This window comes from Gymnoscopelus braueri (genome assembly GCF_963280865.1).
Source record: "Gymnoscopelus braueri genome assembly, chromosome: 4".
NCBI lineage: Eukaryota > Metazoa > Chordata > Actinopteri > Myctophiformes > Myctophidae > Gymnoscopelus > Gymnoscopelus braueri.
The window spans coordinates 44,845,108-44,871,046 of NC_137605.1; the positions used below are offsets into that span (position 1 = coordinate 44,845,108).

At 40.1% G+C, this 25,939-nt stretch overlaps 1 protein-coding gene across 1 annotated transcript in view; it reads right to left on the bottom strand.

Moving 5' to 3' along the window:
- Positions 1-25,939, bottom strand: part of LOC308084641 (myelin basic protein-like) — a 104,338-nt gene that overhangs the window by 60,570 nt on the left and 17,829 nt on the right. The gene's annotated exons all lie outside the window — the stretch shown is intronic.

Sequence of the window (25,939 nt, forward strand, 5' to 3'; positions counted from 1 at the left end):
CTGGAAGAAGGGTGAGAGCTGACATGGTTGTCATTGCTGTTGACGCTCGGTCACAAAGAGGTAGTTTTATTCAAGTAAAGTGGGCGCATCTGCGGGGATAATGGTCCGTCACCTTTAGCCAAAACACCAAATCATTCTCAGCTATCGGTTTGATGTGTTCAAAATGACATTCTACAGAATGTTGTAACCGTCAGCCATTTGCCATACCAGAGCCATTCCCCTCTGCCTCTCTTTCTAACGATCTCTAAAGAGTTACTTTGCTGAATGGAACTCTATCTGTCTGAATGTTTTCTAAGCTCTTGTAGTGACAGGGGGAGAGGAGTAGCAATGATTTGAAAACCGTAGCATCGCTGACAGCTAGTGCTCTTAACTCTTTAAGACCGGGAACGCATCTGTGTGTCATTTTTAGATTTCTTTGGCTATTAAAAAATAGCTGATATACAAGCCGCGCTATGAGCTTGTACTGTAGATCTGCTATTTATGGAAAATCATGAAAAGTTGTGCAAATATTTGATTTATTTTTTTGGCAGACATTTGTAACTTAAAGGTGATTTTCTTTGGTTATAATAAGTGTTAAATAGCTCTATATTCTGATAGTACTCATTGCTATAGAGTGTTTGTTCAGTAAAAGGAGTCTCCTTGTCCCTCCAGCTCTTTATAAAACAGAAAATGCATTTTCGTTTCAGTTTCAGTTTCATTTCCAATCTTATCCAATCAGGATAGAGAACTCAATCAGGATATAGATTAAACAAGTGAAATTGGAAGTGATGACACTAAGAAATGAGCAGGCAAAATTGGAACTGGAACACTATAAAAATGAAGCTTAAAAATGGGTACTTTCTCCTGATTGGCTGAGATTTTGACACCTACCGGAAAATGTATTTTCTGTTTATTAAAGAGCTGGAGAGACGGGGAGACTCCTGTTACTGAACAAACACTCTATAGCAATGATTACTATCAGAATATAGTGCTTTAACCTTTTAACAAAATACTTTTTGTTTTAACCCAAAAATATCACTTACCCTACCTTTAAATCTTTGCTTCTGGGGGTTCCTGGAACTAAATATTTTACAAATCTTCGCTTTGAAAAATATATAATCCAAGATTTTGCCACGAATTTTCACGATTTTTCAAAAATAGCCAAAGAAATCTAAAAATGACACACAGATGCGTTCCCGGTCTTAATGGGTTAAGCTTCTCATCTCGTTTGCCTACAGGGAGAGGAGATAAAAGGAGCACGGAGACTTTAATCTGAAGACATGAAAGACATGAATGGTATTAAACGGCGGTAGGATGGGATGATACTGCAAAAAAAGGACGCATAGTCTGGCCCACACACTGCTTCCCTTAAAACAAATCATTTCACTTTAACAACCTTTCAGATCGCCTTGAAAAGGAGGCGATTTACTACGCCATTTCTTTCGCCACCGTCAAGGCGGTCCCTTCTATATGAGAACTACAGTTGCCACCACCAAGTAAGTGCAGGTCTTCATCAACAGCTGACATGCACAGCCGACGGCCAGACACCACCAGCAACAGTGAACTGTGGGCAGAGGACAAACCAGCTGTCCGCTAGCCTGGGACCAGACAAATCTGCCAGTGCAAAAAAAATATTGCCCTCTGCGATTTGGGTCTGGCACCGCTCCATTGTGAATCCATTTCCTGCTCCAGAAGTCTGGGGTGACCAATCAGGGCCCAGTATTCAAATATGGGAGACTGTGATTGGTAGTTAGTTGTAGGTCTAACCAATTGCGTTCCAGAGCCATTGTTTTGATCCCGCCCCCTTGGAGAAAAAACGTCCTCATAGAGGCACCAGACTCATCCACGCAGTGATATGGTCTGGCTACGCGAGGCTAGCTGCCCGCAAAAAGTAAAAGTATCAATACTGCAATGAAGAAATACTCTGTTACAAGTAAAAGTCAGGAATTCAAAATGTACTTGAGAAAAGGTACAAAAGTATTGGTATCAAAATACTTTGATACGCGGTATACTTAAAGCACAAATGTATAAAGTACTCATTATGCAGAATGTCCCATTTCACACGTTTTCTAATGCATAAAATATAAAAGTCTTTTGAAAATAGCAGATCTACAAGCTCACAATGTGTCGCATCGCGACGCATTGTGAGCTTGTAGATCGGCTATTTTCAAATGGCCGAAATGTATAGGGTTGAAGTGGTTAATGTATGTTTTGTAATAATAATCAAAAACAAAAAAGTTACTAGTAACTAAAGTAACTTAAGTAAATGTACTTGGTTACTTTCCAGTTTCCACCATTGCCAGACAAGCCCTACATGGAATCTGCAGAGAGAATGTTTACCAATTTGCAGGAGGAGTAGTAGCAAAAATTGTGTTGTGAAGAAAACCCTAAATGGCAGAAAATCCAACTATAATGGCCATTAAAAGTATATCTGAATAATTGATTGATTTGAATAATAACATGATATTAGCCTACTCTTGAATCATGCTACAGTATGTGTTCTGAGTCACATTTTGTAATGCAGACAGATAATGAAGGACTTCCTCACAGGCCAAGTGCTATAGTGATGAGGGGAACTTATAGTGCACACATGTAGGTGAACATGGCGTTTGGGCTCAGCCTATATGGCTCCGCTCAAATGCCCGATCCATCTCCATTACAACATAAAATTACATTACTAAAATAATATATGAAATGGATATGTGGAGCCATGCATATACTGTATGCTATCAACGTTTTCTAATCAAAGATGGATTAGACATTCAAGAATACCTACAGTATCAGTATTCCTAACTCCCATAACACCCCCCCCCCCTCCCTTTGTTCCCGTTCTGATCTACACCGATCTCATAAAGTACATCTCCTCTCAGTTGACAAGAACTCATAGTAGCGAGTCTAGCGACGGAAATCCCTGACTATGATAAAAAGTGTTAACTCAAGGCTAAGATAGTAAAGTGGTCCGATCGATCCAGTTCAGCGTGGGAAAAGTATGATTATGCTCTGTTGATGGTACTGTAACATCAATCAGCTATTTGTATTTTGGTAGTTCATGGGTTACATTTTCAGTCCAGGTTCCATCTCTCAACTCCTAATTTTTGGCCAGCAAGTTGTCACATGTGAAACGTGTATATGTTGGCAATTATGACGGTGGTGAATGATTGTACAATAAAACACAATAAAATAAAATGTGCCTTTTTCCTTTTGCTTTGCGAGAGTGTTTCGGGTCAGGGCCTGCTGGATACCGGGTGGGTGGCTGCAAAGAGATTTCCATTTGTACAGTGTGATGACCACTCTAGGTTGTGGTCATGTGTGTTTGTTCTGTCTTTGGTTTGTGTTGATCCTAATATTGTTCTTTCTGTTCCTGTGTAGGAGGAGAGGTCCAGCCTGCTGGGGTGTGTCTTGAGGATGAGACACACCTGTTCCCAATAATCCCCTTGGGTATATATCCAGGCTGGCCTAAATCATTATTTCGATTTCCTACCAGGCAACAGCTTGTTTGGTTGCTATTGCACTTGCACATATACACTTTTACACATCCATACATGCACTACTACACTACTGATGCCACCTACTCACACCAATTTGTATATTCTGTAAAGTTTGTTGGTTTTAGTTAAAATAAAATCATTTTCAGGTTACTCCTGTGTGTCATCTCCCACCTTTGCATGATTGTAACCCAGTTCATGACAACAGCCACAATCAATTAATCGAAGCGATGTTGAACCGCTTCCAATGTAGTGGGTCCGGGGTCCCACGGGAGGACAGATAGTCCTATAGAGAAATTGAATGGGTCCCCAATAAAATGTTTTTTTGTTGTATTTTTGATCTCAAAAGGTAATAGCCTAATGATGGTTATATTCATCATGTATGTTGAACTGATCTGAAAATTCAGCAAATAAAATCCCAAATGTTATGAAAACTTTACAGAACTTTAAAATGGAGAGGTACAGTATAGGCTGTTCACAGGCCGGGGCAGTGAGGGCATCACAGGTAGATACAGTAGTATATACTGTAGTAGGAGCAGAAGATGTAAGAGAAGAAGACGCAGAGGTACAGGCAATGTGCTTAACCCATTAAAACCTGGAAAGCATTTTAATGGGTTAAAATGAAAAAAATATAAAATGAAAAAAGTGTAAAATGAAACCAAATGGTTATCTTGAATAAGAAAAACTAATAAATTAAAAATCACACCCTGTGTGAAGTGGGCGGTGTCTTGCTAGCTAATCACAATACTGAATGGAGTCGATCAATCATGTACAAAGGATAAATACATTTATTGAAACACTCTTTATGATGGACAAAACCATAACTTGAAAAAAACAAATTTATGTTTTTTTTCAGTTATGGTTGCTTATATAGGGCTATGCACATGTGTCATGTGACACTGGCCAATCACAGTCCTGAATAGGCTGTGATAGGCCAATCACAGCGCAGGATAATTGTACAAATTTCCAAACCTCACTTTTAGGGGCGGTTTCACTGCCCAAGATATTTGTACATTTTTCCAAATCTCACTTACCAAAAAAAAACTTTGTGACGCGCTATGAGCTTGTAGATCTGCAATTTCTTTGTTATCATGAAAATGTGTGCAAATCTTTGAATATGTATAGATTTTTTTAGCATTTTTAACTCAAATCTTTGCTTCTAGGGGGGGTCCCTGGAACAAAATAATTCCACAAAAATAACAATTTTAGATGGGGGTCCGCGGTCCTTGACATGAAAAGGTTTTGAGCGCCACTGATAGCTGTTAGGATTTAGAAGACATTATTTGTAGAATCGGCCTTGGGTCTAAACGGGTTGAGTACTTTGATTCTGTAGATATGCATATGCACAGACCTGGCCTGGCCGCGTTCTTAACTGGTTTTCCTCTTATCTACTGCTAAAGACAGGACCTTCCTCTGTACATTGATAGAGCTAATGGCTCTGGTGGATGACTACTGGACTGAGGCTCCCTCATCAGGAGACTTTTGTTCTTCAGTGGAGAAGAAATGTCTGATGTAAGCTCTCTGGATCAGTGGTTCTCTTTTTCATGTCAAGGACCCCCAAAAGTATATGTATTTGGCTGCGGACCCCCATCTGAAAAATGTTTTGTGCCGGGGATTTTTCAAAAATAGCAGATCGGCCCGGACTGCGGGCGTAACGGTCCGGGGACCTAGGCTCCAAAGTAGCCTGACAGCGCGTCGCGGGTTCGAGTCCCGATCCCGACGGCCTTTGCAGCTTGTCACTCCCCCATCTCTCTCCCCAACTAGTGCCGCGCTATGAGCTTGCTGATCTGCTATTTTAGAGAAATCATGAAAATGTGTGCAAAACTTTGAATATATGTATTTTTAAAGTGAACATTTGTAACTCAAATCTTTGCTTCTGGGGATTCTACAAATGTTTTTTAAACGTATGTTGCTATAATCAGTGGTTCTCAAACTTTTTATGTTAAGGACCACCCACAATGATATGTATTTGGCTGCGCACACATTTTCACGATTTTTCAAAAATAGCAGATCTACAAGCTTGTAGATCTGCTATTTTTGAATAGCCAAAGAAATCTAAAATGACAGACGCTTTTCCCGAATTGAATGGGTTAAATTAGCCTTGGACCCCCCAAGTAATCTCTAAATGTGGCCTGAAATTGTTTGTTTTGAAACAAGAAAAACGTTTTGCTCTGATGTCTGTATTGCCAGAGGCTTTACAAACCAATTTGAAGCGGTTCAAAGAGCTATATGCCTCCTGTGAATATAGACGAGAGATGGAAGGGAAAAAACATCAAATGAAGCTCGTTTCTGAATCTTCTTATAGCCCTCCTGTCTGCTCTCCACTGAGAGGTCCTGATGCTGCAGCTCTGGCGTGACGGGATGGGTTCCCATCGCCATACTCGAGTGGTACGACCACTCACGACCGAGATGTCAGCCTCTAAACGTACCCTGCTTTAACCCATTAAGGCCTGAGGTTCCGATTCTACAAATGTCATCTAAATCAGTTTTAAAAAAAAACTTGTGTTGCTATGTCAGTGGTTCTCAAACTTTTTCATGTCAAGGGCCGCAAAATGCATATGTATTTGGCCGTGGGGTACTGTAATTATCGCGACAAAAAAAAAGGGTCATTTTATCGTCTACTCAGGCTTTTGGGAGCAGCCAGGACAGTTTTTAAGTTGCTTGATTCAGTATCTAGATATTTGATATTCATTTTATCAGACACGCCCTTCTCTAGTCCATGTCCATCCACTTATCCATCCATCCATCTTCATCCACTTATCCAGAGGGTCGTGGAGGTAACAGTTCCAGCAGAGAATCCGTCTTCCCACATCAGCCACTTAACTATGTATGATCTCTACTGGTCCTTGGTCTACACATGTCACTGTGAACCACGTTGTTTTCATGTTTCCTCTTCGTCTGCATTTTCTCCTGAGGGCCATCATCTTCCTCTTCATCATCTTTCTCTGATATGCTTGGACCCCGTTGCCATTTGCAGTTTGTTTGTTTGTTTGTTTATTTATTACATTTATTTAACCAATTTTTCAGAAAACCGTTTTTTTAGAAGACATAAGTAAGAATCGGCCTCAGGTCTTAATGGGTTAAATGGGATCACAGTTTGTTTCTCGTTCTATAGGGCTATGTTATGTTTTCAGTTATTGTGGGTAGTCATGGCTGCCAGTTCCCACCTGATATTATGTGGGAGTTCTGACTGCTCCACACCGTACTGAATAACGGCGAGCTTGCATAAAGTCTTCAGATTAGGACTTAAATCTAAGATATACAGGTGGTCATGAGGTGTGCCGTATCCTCCAAAGAGGATGATTCGTTCTCCAACCATGCAAGAACCCATCCCAGACATCCCACACGGGGCTTTCCCTTTGGACTCACTCTTCTTCCACGAGAAGGTCTGTGGATTGAATTTCCACAGATCATTGAAGTACTGCTTCGAGTTTTTGCCAAGAAATATGTACAGCTCTCCATTGTAGGCAAAGGCCGAATGACCCCAGCGTCCTTCTGTACGAAGCTGTGCAGAAGGAGTGCTCAGCCAGCAGTCGGTCTCTGTGTCAAACACTCTGATGTTGTTGTAGTTGTCCCCCTTGTTCCCCCAGCCCCCAAATACAAACATCTTTGTCCCGATGATGGTGGCAGAGTGACAACATGATGAAACAGGTGCAGGAGTGCCTCTGGTGTTAATCAAAGACCAGACCATTGTAGTGGTGTCCAACTTGTAGAGGTCATCATTAGTAATGAACTGGATGTTTTTTCCTCCATAAATATACATGACCTTCCTCAAGACACAGGCTGAGAAGTTCTGCCTCTCCCCTGGAACAGCACCAGAAACATTGGGTTTGGACCATCTGTGGTTGTCAACGTCAAATGAATAAAGCGCGTTACCGTAAGGACGTCCGTAGAAGAAGAAGTAGACAATATCTTCTACCAGAACAGCTGTGTGGCTCCAGTGCCCGTGGAGAACCTCAAGGTGAGGTTCCTCTCCCCTCCCCTTTTTCACTGGGGTCAACTTCGTCCAGCGTAAAGACAGTGTGTTGAAGATGAGGACCTCAATATGATCACTGTTGTTGTTGTTGTTGTTACCGCAACCTCTAAAAGAGTACAGCTTGTGTCCGACTACCACAGCAGCTGGCAGGGAAAGCCTAGGTCCTTTCAGACGTATCGTCCAGTGAAACATTTCACACACCAGCACCACTGTGAATCAGTGCAACTCATTTACAGAAGAGGTTGTTAGAAGGCAGGGCAAGTTGTTGCTAACAGTTGCTGAATGGTGTTGTGTTGGAAAATACAATAAAAAACATTTAAAAGGACGATGGTGTTGATGTCACTCCTTGATGACATCATGATATGGAATAGCTAATGACGTTACTCAAACTGAATGGCCATTTGAGCAACGTGCTAATAATAAGATTTGTTTTGTCAGTACTATGACACCGGTACTATGACATCAGTCATGCATATTTGGGCATATCGAGATAAAGACACACAGACAGATATGCAGAGCTGTAGAAAGGCAATACCTTGGAAACAGAGTGTTTGTGGACTGGTAAGGCCTCGTACACACAGTTTCAATTCATTCCCAATGGAAGTCACGTGGTTTTGAAGCGCTGACTTGTCGCATGGCTTCATGGCCTCACCCCTCCTCCCCAGGGAATGAATTGAAACGGCTTCACACCCCCCTGACGTAAAGCATGCGTTGCGTGTTTTAACTGTGTGTACGAGGCCTAGGAGTTTGAGGCTCAATGCTCAGGAAGAGCTTCTACCCAGCAGCAAGGACATAAACAAGTCAGTTCCTGACTTTCTAGAGTATCTAATCTTCTTCATCTTCACCCCCCTCTCTCTCTCTCTCCTTCTTCTCATCCCCCTCTCTCCCTGCTCGTCTGCTCTGTGGCCCAACCCTCTAGTGCAGTAGGTGGCAGGCATGGGACGATACGCGATATTATCGTATATCGCGATACAAAACGTCCACGATAACTGTATCAGGGAGTACTGTAATTATTGCAAAAAACTATAATAATTGGGTCATTTTATAGTCTACTCAGGCTTTTGTGAGCACCCCCGACAGTTTTTAAGTTGCTTGATTCAGTATTTAGATATTTGATATTAATTTGATCAGACACGCCCCTTCCTATACACACCCATTGTAACTTCAAACTCCATTTGTTGGACACCTCTCCTTGGTTCTGGTGACTGATATTGTACTGATGATATGTGACAGTCAAGGCTTTTGGATGTTTAGAAATGGTCCTGAGTGACAGAGACAATAAATATATTTGTTAAACAATGACAGGTCAAGTGATTCTAGTCCGTTTAAAAATTGTATTAATCATTTAAAAAATGTATTAGGTTAATTTGCAGACATTTGCATAAATCGCGATAATATCGTGTATCGCTATACTTTATCGCGATACTTTTGCCCACCATTATCGTGATATGAAATTTCCATATCGTCCCATGCCTACCAGGGATTACCAAGATTTGAGTTACAAATGTTCGCTTTAAAATATATATATTCAAAGATGTGCACACATTTTCTTGATTTTTCAAAAATAGCAGATCTACAAGCTCATAGCGCGGCACTCGGTGCCACGCTATGAGCTTCTATATCTGCTATTTTTTAATAGCTAAAGTGTAAAATAATGCTTTTTAGCTCAAATCTAAAAATGACACAGATGCGTTCCAGGTCTTAATGGGTTAACCCATTAAAAGGACCCCTGGCTAATAAGCCCTAATATGCCTCAATACATTATAATTGCCCTCTAGAACTAATATTAAAGGAGCTACACCATGAATTTAAAAAAGATATTTGATATTTAATATCATATGGTGTATGTCCCTCAAACCTTTTTCAAAAGGTTTGAGCCTAAATCATCACTCAGATATACTCATCCCAAGTCAATTGTCTCTGGCTTATACAGCGCTTTCAGCTGCAATACCAAAACGTCCTCTTGGGCAGGGGGGGGGCTACTGAGCAATTCTGTCTGTTAATAAAAAAAAATATTTAAAAAAAATATTTAAAAAAAAAACAAAAAATGGAAAAATTCTGCATAAAAAGAAGCATCTAAGAAAAATACAAAATCGGAAAAAAAACACTTTGAACATTTTGGAACAATTCCACCAAGTGTTTGAGGTGCCTGTTTCACCCACTTCCGGGGGGCGGAGCCAAAATCCGAGCCCGAAGTATTTGTTCGTAGACCCCCACTTAGGGGGGGTAGAAAAAGTTTCGGAGCGATTCGGGCACTTTTCATTTAACATTGGGTTTGCCATCACTAATGTTTGTGACATCATAAACATTTCCATTCTGAGATCGCCTGTTCAGACACGCCCATTCTGGAAATCCATGAAATGAGAAGGAATGACTGAATTAAAAAAAAAAACATTTTTTTGGGTACAAGAGACACTGGGGACCCCAAAAAATACAAAAAAATCAAGAAAAAAGTGATTTTCATGGTGTAGACCCTTTAACAATTTAAAACACCTTCAATATTGTATTTATTTTAGAAACAGTTAATCTTTCACTCAATAGGGACCGCTCCCGTCGCAAGTTGATGATGTCATAATGTCCATGTGTGGTCCAGCCCTATGGAATGTATGGAGTGCATGTGTAATCAAAAGGTATTTTAAATATTGCTTTGGTGCTCATATTATATTCAATATATGATATATATATTTGGAAATGTGAAAATGATTTATGCCAGGGACCCCCAGAAGAAAGGATCAAAATGATTCAAGATCTTTCAAACACTTGCTTTCTCAGTTTTAATGGGTTAACTCTAGCATGTACACGTTCCTCTTTTGACCGTCTCCATGACAACCAGCTGTTTTGGCAGATCATTACATTTACTTTGGTTAACATGACAACCATTAAGATAAATCATAGGAAGGAGAAAAAAGCATGCCAGTTAGCCCTCTGGAGACTTAGCTTGAAATAGTCAAATTGCATATCCTGTAAAGGGTAAACGGTGCATTTATATATAGCGCCTTTATCCAAAGCGCTTTACGACGTGTATTACCTTCACCCATTCACTCACACATTCACACACAGGCGGCAGAGTTAAACCATGTGGGGCAGACAAGTCCAAAGTCCCGCCCGGGGGGCCAATCGTGGTACGAGGGCAGATTTTATATGGCCCTCGACTTCCCTTCCAAAACTGTGCTGTTTAATGCCCCCCCCCCCCCAGTATATAGTCTTGTGAAATTCATACATTGAAGGTTCTGAGTGGTTTGAAATGAACCTGGGCAGATAGCTTATTTCTCAGTAAAGTTTGTAAGGATTCCTTACTGCTTATTCCTTATGTTGTCTCATCCTCAATATGTGAAAGAAAGGACATTTTTTTATAGACCTGTCTTGCTCAAGCACATCCAGGTTAGGGCGGGGATTAAACTGGGACTCTTCCGTTTCCCTAGCGGCCGCTCTACCTCCTGAGACACTGCTACATGATATCAAAGGTGAGTCATTAAGCATCCAAAAAAATCTTACTAAAATAGATTAGAAAACCTAGTTCAAAACACGCTCTCATTTTGCCGTTTATAGACCAGTGGTTCTCAACCAGTGGTCCGGGGACCAAAAGTGGTCCTTAAGGGGGTTCGAGGTGGTCCTCCGCTAAATGATGGAGAGTTGGTAAACAAGGGTTCATTTGGTTTAATTTTACAATCTCAAGAGTTAAATTATTGTTAAACATCTGCATTACTTAATTAAAGAATTGTTATTTTGATCAACGTTTGCCTGTCATCTCTCCTAATGGTACCAACACCAATACGGCATGTAATTGTGGACAAAATCTTATCCAACGACAACAAAATATTCTAAACCTTGGGTCTGAGAGGCTAAATCTCATCAAACGGTGATGAATCCGTGGGCTCAAATGCAGAATAAATAATGGACCTTGGTACGAGGGTGCTAATGTTAACACATTGACCGCCAGAGGTTAATCTCATAATGTACTCACCAGTGCCAACGTTTTATTGTTGTTTTTTGTTTTTTTCACGTCGCCATAGACGTCGTTAAAATCCTTAAGATTGATCTGTGCACTGTTTGTAAACATCGCGGACATCTCCCTGTGTCTACCAGTCCAAACCACGTGTCAAACGGGGCATCCATTGTTGAGTTAGAACGGTTTATGTTAAACAGTGATCAGCGAGGAGAAAAACTACAATCGAAGAAAATGGCGTTTCAGTGTAGACTTTAGAATGGGAGCCGGCGTGATCGTCAAAACCGGATCCCAAATAATTCTGTTTCCGGTGGTGTTACAATGAAATGTGCCGTACCGGAAAATTGAAAAAAAAAAAATCGAAAAAAAGGAAAAAGCACCACAGCCCGTAGGCTACGGGATCGGCGCTTAAGCGTTGGATTTAACGGCCCGTAGAACTACGGGCCCGGCGGTCAGTGTGTTAATGTTCCTGAATGATCGCATGAAAGACGGACTTTAACACAGGTCAGTTGACATTGCACACGCTGTTACATTGCACAAGATTGAAGGGAAAACGAAGCCGACCGGCGCTCTCTCCTGCTCTCTGTATTCTTTGGGGCCTTGCAGGCATGAGAAACAAATCAATTCTGTGCCCTATCTGCTCCCCTGCAGACCTGGCTGCTTCCCTGCAGGCTCTCCGTCTGCCCCTGTCCCCTAGTGGGCTGACACACTTACACACAGCCCATTACTGCCACCAGGCTAGTAGCCACCCAGCTACAGGCACAGTGTGCCTGAGGTACACATGACAATAATGACAACAAGGGGCACTCACACAGGGATAATGATTTCTCCTCCATCTCTTTCCATGTATATCTCTTTCCTCTTTCTTTGCCTGACCCTGTTTGTGTCAGTGGTGGAAAGTAACTATACGTATATTTTACTCAAGTACTGTACTTGCACCTGTAGTCAGGGGATATTAGCAGAATAATGTCCAATCTTGGAATAAATTCCTTACCAAAAAAAATCTTCACCAATGTGTTTGTAAAAGTGTCTAGTAACACATCTCACAAAGACTGAAATGCAGTTTCCCTAGGAGAATTTTTGACAGCTGCTGAAAGTTGGGGTACCCACCATAACCTTATGTGGGGATTTTTTTTTTAAATTTAATTCTGTTTTAAGTAGCATGTGAGGGGTCAAACTAGGGTGTTTTTATGATTCTGAATCCATTGCAAGCATTTGTTTTGCACCAAAACCACTCCTTGGGCTAAAAACGGCCCAATCTCAATGGGCTTTTTACACAAAAAGTGTCAAAAGTGACTATTAACCCATTAAGACCGGGAACAGCATCTGTGTCATTTTAAATTTCTTTGGCTATTTTTGAAAATGTTTTAAAAATTGTAATCTTTGAATATATATATTTTTTAAAGCGAACATTTGTAACTCAAATCTTTGCTTCTGGGGGGTCCCTGAAACAAAACATTTTGAGATAGGGGTCGGCGGCCAAATACATATCATTTTGGGGGTCCTTGACATGAAAAGGTTTGAGCACCACTGATTATAGCAACATAAGTTTTTTCAAAAAACTGTTAGGATTTAGAAGACATTTGTAGAATCCCCAGAAGCAAAGATTTGAATTAAAAATGGTTACTTAAAAAAATATACATTCAAAGATTTGCACACATTTTCATGATTAAAAAAAAAATTTGCCAAAGTGTAAGATAATGGTTAATGGGTTAGTACAATTTTGAGGAACTCAGAATTTACCTGAATATTTCAATTTTTCAATACTTTACTACTTCTACTCCACTACAAAAAGCAATTAAGCCACTATTTTATTCTTCAGCTATTTGAAAATAGACGCAATGCGACGCCTTGTAAGCTTGTAAAGCCTCTAACACCTATTCAGGCTTTTGTGTGCATCCCAGGCACACAAAAAGCACCCCTTTTTAAGTTGCTTCGATTCAATATCTAGATATTCGGTCATATATTTAATTTGTATGCCAATTAATTCCTTCCCATTTTAACTTGTAACAGTGTGTATTTTCATATTGTGGTATTGCTACTTTTACTTAAGTAATGATAACAAATCAGAGTACTTCTTCCACCACTGCTGTTTATCCCTTAATTTGATCACCAAACTGCATGCAGTGTTGTGGCTTGAAATCTTAAGTCGCTATGGCAACACTATGGCAACCAGGTGGATTAGCAACTCCATTCTCAAGAAGGCATTGTGAAGTGAAGGTGAAATCAAGCAGAGTGGCGGCTCAGCGGGCAGTTCTCCTCCACTTACACCTATTAGACATCTGGAGGATTCTGAACCAGGGGGCCCACTGGTGGGCCGTGAGGAAACACGTTTAGATTTTAATAATGTAACATTAAAGGGATAGTTCACCCCGAAAATTAATTATTTTCGATCGATTACTCACCCCATGGAGCCTTGAATTCATGGAGATCTCCATTGAGTCTCCTTCTTATTGGCTTAAGAATGCGACAAAAACTAAAAAATCACACCCTGTGTGAAGTGGGCGGTGTCTTGCTAGCTAATCACAATACTGAATGGAGTCAACCAATCATGTACAAAAAATAAATACATTTATTGAAACACTCTTTATGATGGACGAAACCATAACTTAACACATTGATTGCCTAGATCGAGTTAACTCGTTTTTAGAATCCATCGCTTGATTGCCTAGATAGAGTTAACTCGTTTTTAAAAAAAAAATCCACAAGGGGCGACCTAACACAGCTTTGGAATGATCGATCGTCTCTCAGGCTTCGTCCACACGTACACGGGTATTTTCATAAACGTAGCTTTTTATATGCGTTTTGGGGGGTTCGTCCACACGCAAACGCGTTTTTGGTCCATGTAAACGCATCTTTTTGAAAACTCCGGCCACAGTGTAGATTTCTAAAAACGGCGTTTATGCGTCGCCGTGTGGGCGGCGTAAACGGAGTTTTTCACATTATAAGCATGCGCAGTTGAGAGTACTGTAATATAATATAATATGATATAATAATTAGCCTATAGCCTACATCATTTATTTAATATTCCTTTCCTCACTGTCATTGCATGTTGACCGCGCATACACTTGTCTTCCATTAATGGTAGGCTATGTTCTACGTATAGGAACGAATTATATTCTGTAGGCCTATGAATAAACAAAATTTAGTTTGCACCGAAGAAACATTTTGCAAAATTAATGTTACTCTGTCAATCATAATTAACAATCAAATCAAACGTGTAGACTCGTCGCTCCAGTAAATTGCATACAATGACCTTTTCGTGCAACTCTTTTTAACCCAGCACCCCAACAAGTGATGTGCATTCAAATCTGCATTTTTATAATTTAAAAAAATCGCCATTTAATAGGCTACTGGGTTGTGGGACACAGGCACTCATTTATCAAATATTTCCAAGTGACATAATTACATAATTGGCCTACAAGCAATTAAAATAAAGCGATTTTAAAACAATCTAACATATTTACAATGTTATAAGTTAGATGCTTAATCATTCACCCATTTAAAAGTGCCATAACAGTCATACAGATCTAAAGGATTTAGCTGGAATATTTTCATGGAGAGAGCGGTCTCTCAACTTGGGTAGCCTACAGTTATAACCGACATAAGCGCAGGAGCTCTTCTTCACGTTGTGTGTTTTGACCACAGGACTTCAGCAGGAGATTGGAGATGGGTAACTCCCACCAAACACCAGCCATTATCCATTAATGTTTAAGCATTCATTAATCACTCACTCCATAAATGTTCAGATTGTGACATTCTGACCAGGGCAGGCTATCCCTCATGAATGTGCATGGTGTTATGGGCTTTTTATTTGCAAAACAGCAGCAGTCAGGTCTCCACAGAGCGCACATTGCGCACTGCTCTATTAATGGGTTAAATTAAAATACAAACCTAATCCATTCAGTACGATGTGATGGTATCATTCTTGACAAAGAAAGTTTATACCGTGACCGTCACAGAATATGGTAATCCCACTGGCAAACCCTGTAGGACTATAATAAAAAATCAATAAGGTAGGAAGGTTTGCGCTCTGACAGAAAAGGCTTTACCAAAAGTTACAGCCAGGTGCGAGATGTCAGCAATGACGTCGAGAAACAATAGAATATTTTTTTGCATCCAAAGAGCCACAACATATTTTTGTCAATGTGTGCATCTTCTTGTAATTCAATAATCACCATTTAATAGTGAGTGTAGTAAAAGTTGCAGGACAGTTTGTGCTCCGGTGGAGAGCTGCGCATTGGGCAGGAGCCAGCTGGTGATGCTGACGTCGTTCTGAAGTAGATAGATAGTCGTCTATCTATGGTTTGTCTAAAACATCTATACAGTAGGCAAGGCTATTTAACCTATAGGCTACTTTGTTTGATGGGAAAGCATTGTGATGGAGAAATCACATCCAATATAAACTAAAACAACTGGATGTGAATCACCCATGTTACCTCGTAACCTCGCTGCCTCTGTGATCGCCGACGGTCTATTTGAAGAAATAATCCACCGTTTACTTTGAGTTGAGGACATGAAGAATGCAGGCCTACGTTTTCAATCACACTAGTTTGGCTGAATATCCACAACATGTCATGTTATGGTTTAATTAACTTTAAGGGGAGCTGGTCACCTTGCGCTGGAGTGACTGTGACAGCCTCAAATTACTAATGCGTGCCTCGGATGAATTTGTATTTCGAGCCCACAAAATACTAATTTGAGGCCACAAGATAGTTAGGACGAGTTTACTTAACTTGCACTTAATTACAGTACTTGAGTAAATGTACTCAGGCCATGTTTTTAGAGACATTTTTACTTGGATTATGCAACATAATAGCCTATGTGCATTCATCATATTCTTTATTGTGGTGGAGAAATGTTTGCTATTCAAGGATTATTATTATTATAATAATATTATTAACATTATTCGTTGCGCACTGGTCCAATACAATATAAACCAATGCGCTGTTGGTTATAGGCTATCTATACACAGCCACAGCCTGGCACACAACATTCTATCTTCTAATTCTCCAGGAATGTCTGTGATTATAATTTTCCTATTATCAGCAGATGTGAGAGTGTCAATTCCTTGTGTCTATTGTGTTTATATAAGATGATAGTCTATTCAAAGGAGACAATTTGTGCCGCGTGATGCCATTCGCTCCAAATGACACACCTCAGTTGTATTCATGGATTACATAGGAAATAATGAACTGATTACAATAATATACAATTCTCTCAAATCAGTAACAGGTAGGTGATACGTGTGTCCATCAAATATGGTTTTATTGAAAGGCAATCCAAGGTTAGAGCTTGGAAACCAACCTTCGGAGAATGTCTGACGGCTTGGATCGCCTCAGTGCGGCTGCAGAGTTCATCTTGGAATTTGTCATTACAATTTTACTGTAATCCACAAAAGTGTGACTGTTAATTCCTTGTGTCAATACATTGTTTTTATCACCGGTGTTATATCTTATATTTAGCTTTTATGAAATGTCTGAGATCATTGTTTTGTCACACACCATGTATCTATCTATCTATCTATAAATCTATAAATCTATCTATAAATCAATCTATAAATCTATCTATAAATCTATCTAAATATCTTTCTATTCATCTGGCATCTATCATCTAAAGACCGCTGACTGCTCTGTCTGTAGCCATAATGCTTTAGCTATGATGTCAGCTGACAGTAGCCTATATATAATATAGTATATAGTATCTGATTATTAGGTAGTGGATAGGGATAATACATTAATTGACGTTCATTATACCATATAGATATAGGTGTTTTGATAACATTTATTTTTTCTTAAATTATTATTTATTCACCTGGGGGGGGGGGGTACGTGTGGCAATAACGCCTGGGTTAACTGCGTGCGTGCGTGTGTGTTACGGCCGCGGACTTTTGACAGACAAACAGACAGACAGACAGACAGACAGACAGACAGACAGACAGACAGACAGACAGACAGACAGACAGACAGACAGACAGACAGACAGACAGACGGACGGCTGTGGGCGGCATGGGCGCACCGCTGGAGCGCACTCAAGCATTGGTTTGTATTGGACTAGGCAACGAATAATAATATAATAATAATAATCCTACACTTTGCAGATATAAATTATTATATTATAAACTATACATCAACCACTTCAGCTATATTTTATAGATATAAGAAAAATAACAGATCTACAAGCTCACAATGGGAGCTTAGATGCGCTATTTTCAAACATTGTATTACTTTTATGGGGATGGAGGGGTTAATGGGGGGGGACGGGACGCGGATAGCTTCAGGACATGTGTGGGGGGGGGGGGGGGCTTGGACACACGGCCGATGCGGTCCGTGCGTTGGTCGGGAGCCTGGCACACTGTTCGTAGCTGGCGACCTAGCTGGCAGGCGACGTGCGTTGCGACCTAAGGTCGCAACCCCCCCCTACATACACGCGCACGGCCGCACACACACACACACACACACACACACACACACACACACACACACACACACACACACACACACACACACACACACACACACACACACACACACACACACACACACGTGCGCGCCGTAGATCCGAAAGTTACATTTCAACATATACATTTCAACATAGCATTTTATTGAGTGGTAATCAAATCATAATTGATACACAGAAGTAACATAGACACTTCAGAGATTAGATAGAAAGTTTACAAAACAGATGTAAACTTTTATTTTATTTAATAAAAGGAGGATTAATGAAGGATTAATGCACACGGGTGCTTCGATGTTGGTTGGGGTAATTAATGACTATAGCAACATGTCATCCCGACCCTACGAGACACTTTACCAAGTTCATTCATTCAGGAAATATTATAATATTAATATTTAGAGAATACATATTTTTATTGACATTTTAATAAAATAAATATAGGCGCTGTGGATTTGTCTGTCTCATCGGGACTCAGGGACGGAGGGACCAAATAATAATAAATAATAATAATATATAATAATTTGTTATGTTCTGCAAGCACTTAAGTTGCTCTAACATATATGTTGCAAAGTAGCCTGTCTATTAACAATAATAATAATAGCCTACTGGCACCGGTGATAAAAACACAACGTCAGACATTCCCCGAAGGTTGGATTCCAAGCTCTAACCTTGGATTGCCTTTCAATAAAACCATATTTGATGGACACATCTGTATCACCTACCTGTTACTGATTTGAGATAATTTTATTTCCTTTGTAACCCATGAATAAAACTGAAGTGTGTCATTTGGAGCGAATGGCATGGCGCAGCATTGACGTAGCACTTTAATTCCTGGGCCAGGCGCAACAGCGCATTGGTTTGTATTTTATTATTAAAGATAAATCTTTAATAATAAGATATATTTGGCTGTCATCGCGAGACTACAGTTGTTGACCGCTGTGAATAGACAGTCTCGCGATGACAGCTGCGTTTTTACCGTCTTAATGCGTTTTCATGTGGACAGAGAGATTTTTGTAAACGGGGCCATGTAGACGCGGAGGTTTACAAAAACGAAAACGATAAATCTGCGTTTATGAAAATACCCGTGTACGTGTGGACGAAGCCTCAGAGAAGAAAAATGTGGATGTGACATCATTCCAAAAAACGTCACTTCCATCCGCCCCAATGATGGGATTTTCAGAAAAACTGCTGTAACTCAGTTTCTTTTTTTTCCATTGAAAACCACCCGTTTTCAGCGGACCAAAGCTCCAAAATGGCGGATTGCGGTTGGAAACTTGTCGTTCCCATGGATACACAGATCCTTCCGTCTACTCACAGGAAACTTTTTCCGTGTGTTTTTTTTACACAATGTCGGTTCCACAGCGTTTCAATTATCATCGGATTGAGGTAATTATACGCCGGCACGGGGATAGAAAACTATGTTTAAAGGAGAATTCCGGACAAATTAAGTGTTATCTTTGATGTCTCGTTACTCACCTACCGATGTGAAAAGTAGCGTTCTTTTTTTTCATATATTCCCCTGTCGTCATTTTTTAAACCCCCTCCGTTGTCATAATGGGAGCGCGTGGCTAAGGGAAATTCGTCTATTATAACCGACGCAAAGTTGTTTTTTTCACTACTAGTATTCATAGTAGAGTCTCATGATAGTCAAACATGCGTTGAAACTATCTGCGAGGCTGCCGTCAATGGCGAACGATTTAACACTGGTTGCTTGTTTCTTCCAGAACCTGGCAACTCGTGTTGCCAGAATCTGGCAACGGAGGGGGTTTAAAAAATGACGACAGGGGAATATATGAAAAAAAAGAACGCTACTTTTCACATCGGTAGGTGAGTAACGAGACATCAAAGATAACACTTAATTTGTCCGGAATTCTCCTTTAATATCTTGGCAATCAATGTGTTAAGAAAAACCAATTTATGGTTTTTCTTAAGTTATGGTTTCTTGTATAGGGCTATGCACATGTGTCATGTGACACTGGCCAGTCACAGTCCTGAATAGACTGTGATTGGCTAATCACGGTGCAGGGTTAGGCGGGGTACTTTTTGGCCAATCACAGCGCAGGATAATTGTACAAATTTCCAAACCTCACTTATAGGGGCGGTTTCACCGCCCAAAAATCTCCATGAATTCAAGGCTTCATGGGGTGTGTACTGTAAGTGATAGAAAATAAGGTGGGTGAACTATCACTTTAATGTTTATAAAAGATGTTATGGTATTATTTTCTTTAAAACCATAAAAAGCTAGTTTTCGTTGTGATGCCAATAAAAAAGAACTTACAGTGTATTGCGCCATGGTCCAGCGCCACTGTGGTTTGTGAGATGAGCTCTGGGCAGGCAGACACACACAGGCCGACAATATCAGTCAAGAAGCAACCGTGGGACACACTGGTTCTTCTTGAGTTGCTTCAGGTTGTTTGTTATAAGTCACCAAACTTTTATGCCTACATTGTACGCTGTTTTATTATATCCATGGGCTGTGTGCTGCTGCACTAAGAAAGGCTTGAATTCATTACAGTTACATAATAAACCCTCTGAATCATTGTGTTGCTTTCCAGTGCAACAATGCTTGGTGTGCTACGTTTCAAATATCTCTGCCGTGAAGCTAGAAGAGCAAGAGTCATATATTTACAATTGAAGAAGAGAACACACTGGAGCAGCTCGGACAATTAAAGTACACTTTCATTAAGGTGCTAGTACAAGTACATCTTCCTCAGAGTCAACTCTCATGACCCTGAGGAAGATGCGGTAGCATCGAAACGACAGTCATTCTCTATTTCTATAGCACCATAACCCATTAAGACCGGTAACGCATACTGTGTCATTTTAGATTTTTAGCGCGGCACTCGGTGCCGCGCTATGAGCTTGTATATCTGCTATTTATATCTTTGCTATCTGCAAAGAAATCTAAAAAGGAAACAGATGCGTTCCCGGTTTTAATGGGTTAATAAAAGAGGCTTTAATTGTCCGAGCTGCTCGAGTGCGTTCTCGCTGTTGTCCTGCTCCTGTGACGCACCGGGCTGGCCTCGCTTGGCTGAGGCGCGGCAGTAGACTCTGGCTTGTAGATCTGCTATTTCTGCTATTTTTTGTATTTGAAAATGTGTGAACATATTTCAGCATGCAAACGATTATGACGATTATGCAAAGGTTATTTTGATTATTTCAAATAATTGCGATTAGACAAGTATGTAATAATTGTGACAGGCCTACAGCCTACTGATCTTAAACATTAATATTAAAACTGCCCATACTGTTCTATATAGTATCTTTCCATCTCTCGCCCCATGCTCTCAGCCATAACAGCAATGGTACAAACTTATTGTCAAGAAAGAAAGAAAGAAAGAAAGTGTAGCTGTCTAGTGTCAGAATCTAAGTCTATAGATATTTCATTACATTTGATTTGATCTCATTCTGATCTCTCTACTCTTACCTGTCTGTATACCTACTGTACAGTATCTCCTGTGTTTCACAGTTTTCCTCCATGAAGATCGATAACTCATCTAATAGCAGTATCACAAAGAGCCCATCCATCAGGCGCTACAATGTTCTCTCTGGCTCAGTCTCTAATCCAGTCTGCTGAATTATTGAGAATACCGTCTGACTCAACAACAAATGATCTGGCCTATAGCAGTGACATTTCCAATATTATCTTAGTAGTGAATTATAGAGCTGAGGAAAATACATGTTGGTCCTAATGGTGGGTTTATGAGCTTATCAACAGTGGATGACTGTGATTTATTATGATTGACGCCTACAGTAGCTTGCATGCTGCTGATCAGTGGGTGAAAGGTGTATCCCTTATATATACACACACACACACACACACACACACACACACACACACACACACACACACACACACACACACACACACACACACACACACACACACACACACACACACACACACACACACACACACACACACACACACACACACACACACAGTGGTGTAAAGTAACTAAGTACATTTACTCTAGTATTGTACTTAGGTACAATGTTGAGGTACTTTTACTTTACTGGAGTTTTTCCAAATTCCAGTACTTTTACCTCTGAAAACTTAAGTTACTAGTTACTTTGTAGATTTTGATTATTATTACAAAAATATACATTGACCACTTCTGCCCTATATACATTTCGGACATTTGAAAATAGCCGATCTACAAGCTCACAATGCGTCACGATGGGACGCATTGGGAGCTTGTAGATCTGCTATTTTCAAAAGCTTTTTATACATTTGAAAACTTGAAATGGGACATTCTGCATAATGAGTACTGTATATATATATATACATATATGTATGGTTCAGTTGCAACCAAAATATAGGTTCATAGTACTGTATAGTAAAGGCCATTGATGTATTGTTCACACTGCTGGCTGTTTGATATTCAATTTAAACTTAATGTAGAACAGGCTGCTGCAGGCAGCGCAGCCATAGATCTCTATCTCTCTCTCACACACACCAGCGCCCACATGCAGTAGCCCGACCCCCGCTTCTCATTTATTTTCAATGCTTCTCTCCACAGTCGAGCCATCTTGTCGGTTCTCAACTTGGAAAGCATAATTCAGAGAATCTTAACGAATGACAAGATCGCACAGATTTATTACCGGATTTATTAACTGTCCTCTCTCACAGGGTGAATAACACCAAATCCAATATATTCTTTTCCTAAAAGAATCTGAGAGACACCAGTTAATAGGTTTTTTCACAACTCACCAGTCACCACAAGGAAAAACTCATTAAAAACTCATTAAAAACTCATTAGGGGCGGCCATAGCTGAGTGGTTAGTGAGCCCGCCTAGGGAACCAGAGGCCCTGGTTGTCCCAAGTTCGATTCCAGGCTATCCCAGCATATGCGCCGATGATATGAAATTTTGTCCCTGAGCAAGACTCTTAACCCCAATTGCTCACTGGTTCTCATTGGAAACAAGACCGCAAGGACTTTCATGAACGACCTGTTAAAAGGAATTATCCTTATCCTTACTAACTTTATTTGGAAAGAAAAGAAAGCCAGATTACGATTGTCCCTACTTTTCTTGCCATATGAGAGAAGTGGGTTTAAGCTCCCCAATCTCTACGGGTATTGTATAGCAGTTCAAATAAGAGCAGCAATATAATGTTCTGGTTTACTGATAAAACATCTTGGGTGCAGATAGAGCACAATAGAACATCCTCCCTGCCTCTGAACATTTATTTATAATCTGACTCCCTTAAGAATTTAAACAGAAAGACGAAGAGCCCCTTTGTTAAGAACACGACTGGGTGCAGATAGAGCGCAACACAACATCTTCCCTTCCTTTGAACCTTTATTTGTATTCGGACTCCCTTAAGAATTTAAAAAGAAAGTCGAAGAACCCCTTTGTTAAGAACACGATTGAAATTTGGTTTAAAGCACAGAAATACTTTGGTTCAGATACTAAACTCTCATGTTTTTTCCTACCTGTGGGGTGACCAGAATTTTAAACCCGGATGTCATGACAGGGGGTTTAAATCATGGGCAGACAGGGGTGTTGCCAAGATATGTATGAAAATGATGTGCTTCTGTCTTTTGAAGGACTTCGCAAGAAATATAATATCCCATCAAATCATTTTTTAAGTACTTACAGATAAGAGGTTTTATTTCAAAAACCCAAGATAACTCAACCCAACTGCCATCTCTATCAGTTTTGGAAACGATGATAGTAGATTATTCTAATGGTTGTGATCAAGTATCTTTGATACGTTTGTTAGGATGTCTGGGGAATGCTCGTAGGGTAGAAGAATGGCCTGGTGTAATGATCTATGTAGATATAAGCATTGAAAATTGGGAGAGGGCTTGCTATAAAGCTCAAACGCAGACGATCAATACCAGATACACGTTACTACAGTACAAATGGCTGATGCGAACGTATATTACTCCTTCTCTACTTCATCATTTTGATCCTAGTATACCAGACCAATGTGTAAAGTGCAATGTGGGTTACATTATTTCACTGTTTATGGTAATGCCCAGAGATCATGAAGTTTTGGAAAGAGGTACTTGGTAAATTATCCCAGATAGTCTCAGAGGACAGTGGCGCAGGAAGGGGGGGGGGGGAGTCTGTAGGGGCTGCAGCCCCCACCCTGGTGTTTTTTTTTAAGATTACATTTTTTTGTAAATTAAAAAAAATATATATATATTTTAAGTCTATACACACATATATATTAAAACAATGATGTATTTAACTTTGGGGAATAAAATATTTGTTGAAAAAGGTGAAAAAAAAACGCTTGGAATAAATGACTTCCAGCGCCACTGTCAGAGGATATTCCTATCTGTCCACAGCTGTGCATTCTGGGCATATTTCCGGATAATCTCAAAGTTATCAGTAAAAAAAAGAGTATGATTATATACTCTCTTCTCCAGGCAAAACATACAATTGCACTCTTTTTGAAAAACCCAGATAAACCAGAAACCAGAAATCATCAAATTGTCTTGCACTAGAGAAACTGACTTTTGGCATTAAAGAAAGAATGGGGACAGTTCATACATTTTATGGAAGGCAATCCTTTAGGACCTGCATTAAAAGATGGCTCTGCTACTCTGTAATGTGGGAAGAAAAGTTATGACCATGTCTATATGACTATATGACCATGTCAGCAGACAGACATTATATAAAAAACATTCACAATAACATTATAAAAAGAAAAAGAAAACAAAAATACAAAAAAATGCAAAAAACAAACGTTATTGTGAATGTTTTTTTATATAATGTCTGTCTGCTCTGTTTTTGTTTAATTGTTTATAGGCATTTTATTAACACAAGAGCCATGTGTTTTATATAATTGAAAAATGCCAATAAATATATTGTTAAAACGAAACAAAAAACTGTTCTCTCTCTTCTCAAGGAATACTACAAAATGATGGAGCACGCACGGGGAAAATCACCCACTGCTGTAAAACTGTGACGTGGCAATTCTTTCCTCCATTTAACTCATGCTGTCTTTGGGGATGAGAAATAGCCATAGAAACTGCAGGACATGATCAGATATCGGAATGTCAACCTATGCCCAAAAAGTTGCATCTTTCAACAGTAACCAAATGTATTTTCAAATGTTTTCCTCTACTGACTTGATTCTATTAATGTATGCAAAGTTAATCAAACACAGCCATGTGCTTACCATAACCCTGCCAATTAGAGAAAAAAATTTAACTTGTTTTACTTGTTTACTTTACAATTTTGTCTTCCAAAGTTAGCAGAGGGGGCTATTTTACAAAGAAATTCAGAAAGCATGAAATTATCGATTTGATTCCCAATTTGAATCAAATAATGAGAGGCCTCCACAGAACACAGAGCCTTTTAATGTGTTCCATAATGTTTGCCTGTAATTGGCTTCCAAAATTTGTGGTATGAGCGTATTTCTTAAAAACAAATGTGAACGCTACATCCAATCACGGCCCAATTGTAATCGCACGTTGAGGGACCTCTATAGAACTCTTGCTTCCAAAAGCAAAAAGTTGAACCTACTGTATGTACGCTCCCTGGGGTCCTGACGGCTGCTACCCAGGTATCACACAGTCCTGGGTAGGCCACCGGGCCTGGTGAAGATACACCCTCTGCAGGGTGCCCCTTTCTAGGTTATCATGCTGTGATTGGTCTATGTTCCAGGGGACAGTACATACACACATAAGAGACAAACCCTGCTCTAAATCTGTTAAGGACTCAAGGCCACAGGATGTGTTCATCTCTACCATATCCCAACTACCGCCATGCATGCATGCACGCACGCACGCACATACACACACACTCTTGAATAGCACACACACACACACACACACACACACACACACACACAAACAAACACACACACACACACACACACACACACACACACACAAAGGTTTGTGGCATTTTTGCGACGTCAGTAGCAACGTCAAACACGCGAGCTCTCAGGAGCTGGTTGTTTGCGTATCATCTCTGGTTCGAGGCTTGCTGCAGTGCTGACCCCTGCAGTTGTCAGTTGAGGGCAGCATTGATTCCACTGGCTCCCAGCAAGGTCACTGGTTATTTCTAAAAGGGCAGCAGTGGCCACCTGAGAATCAGAGGGTCCACAGTTCAATCCAATTCATGTCCTTAAGT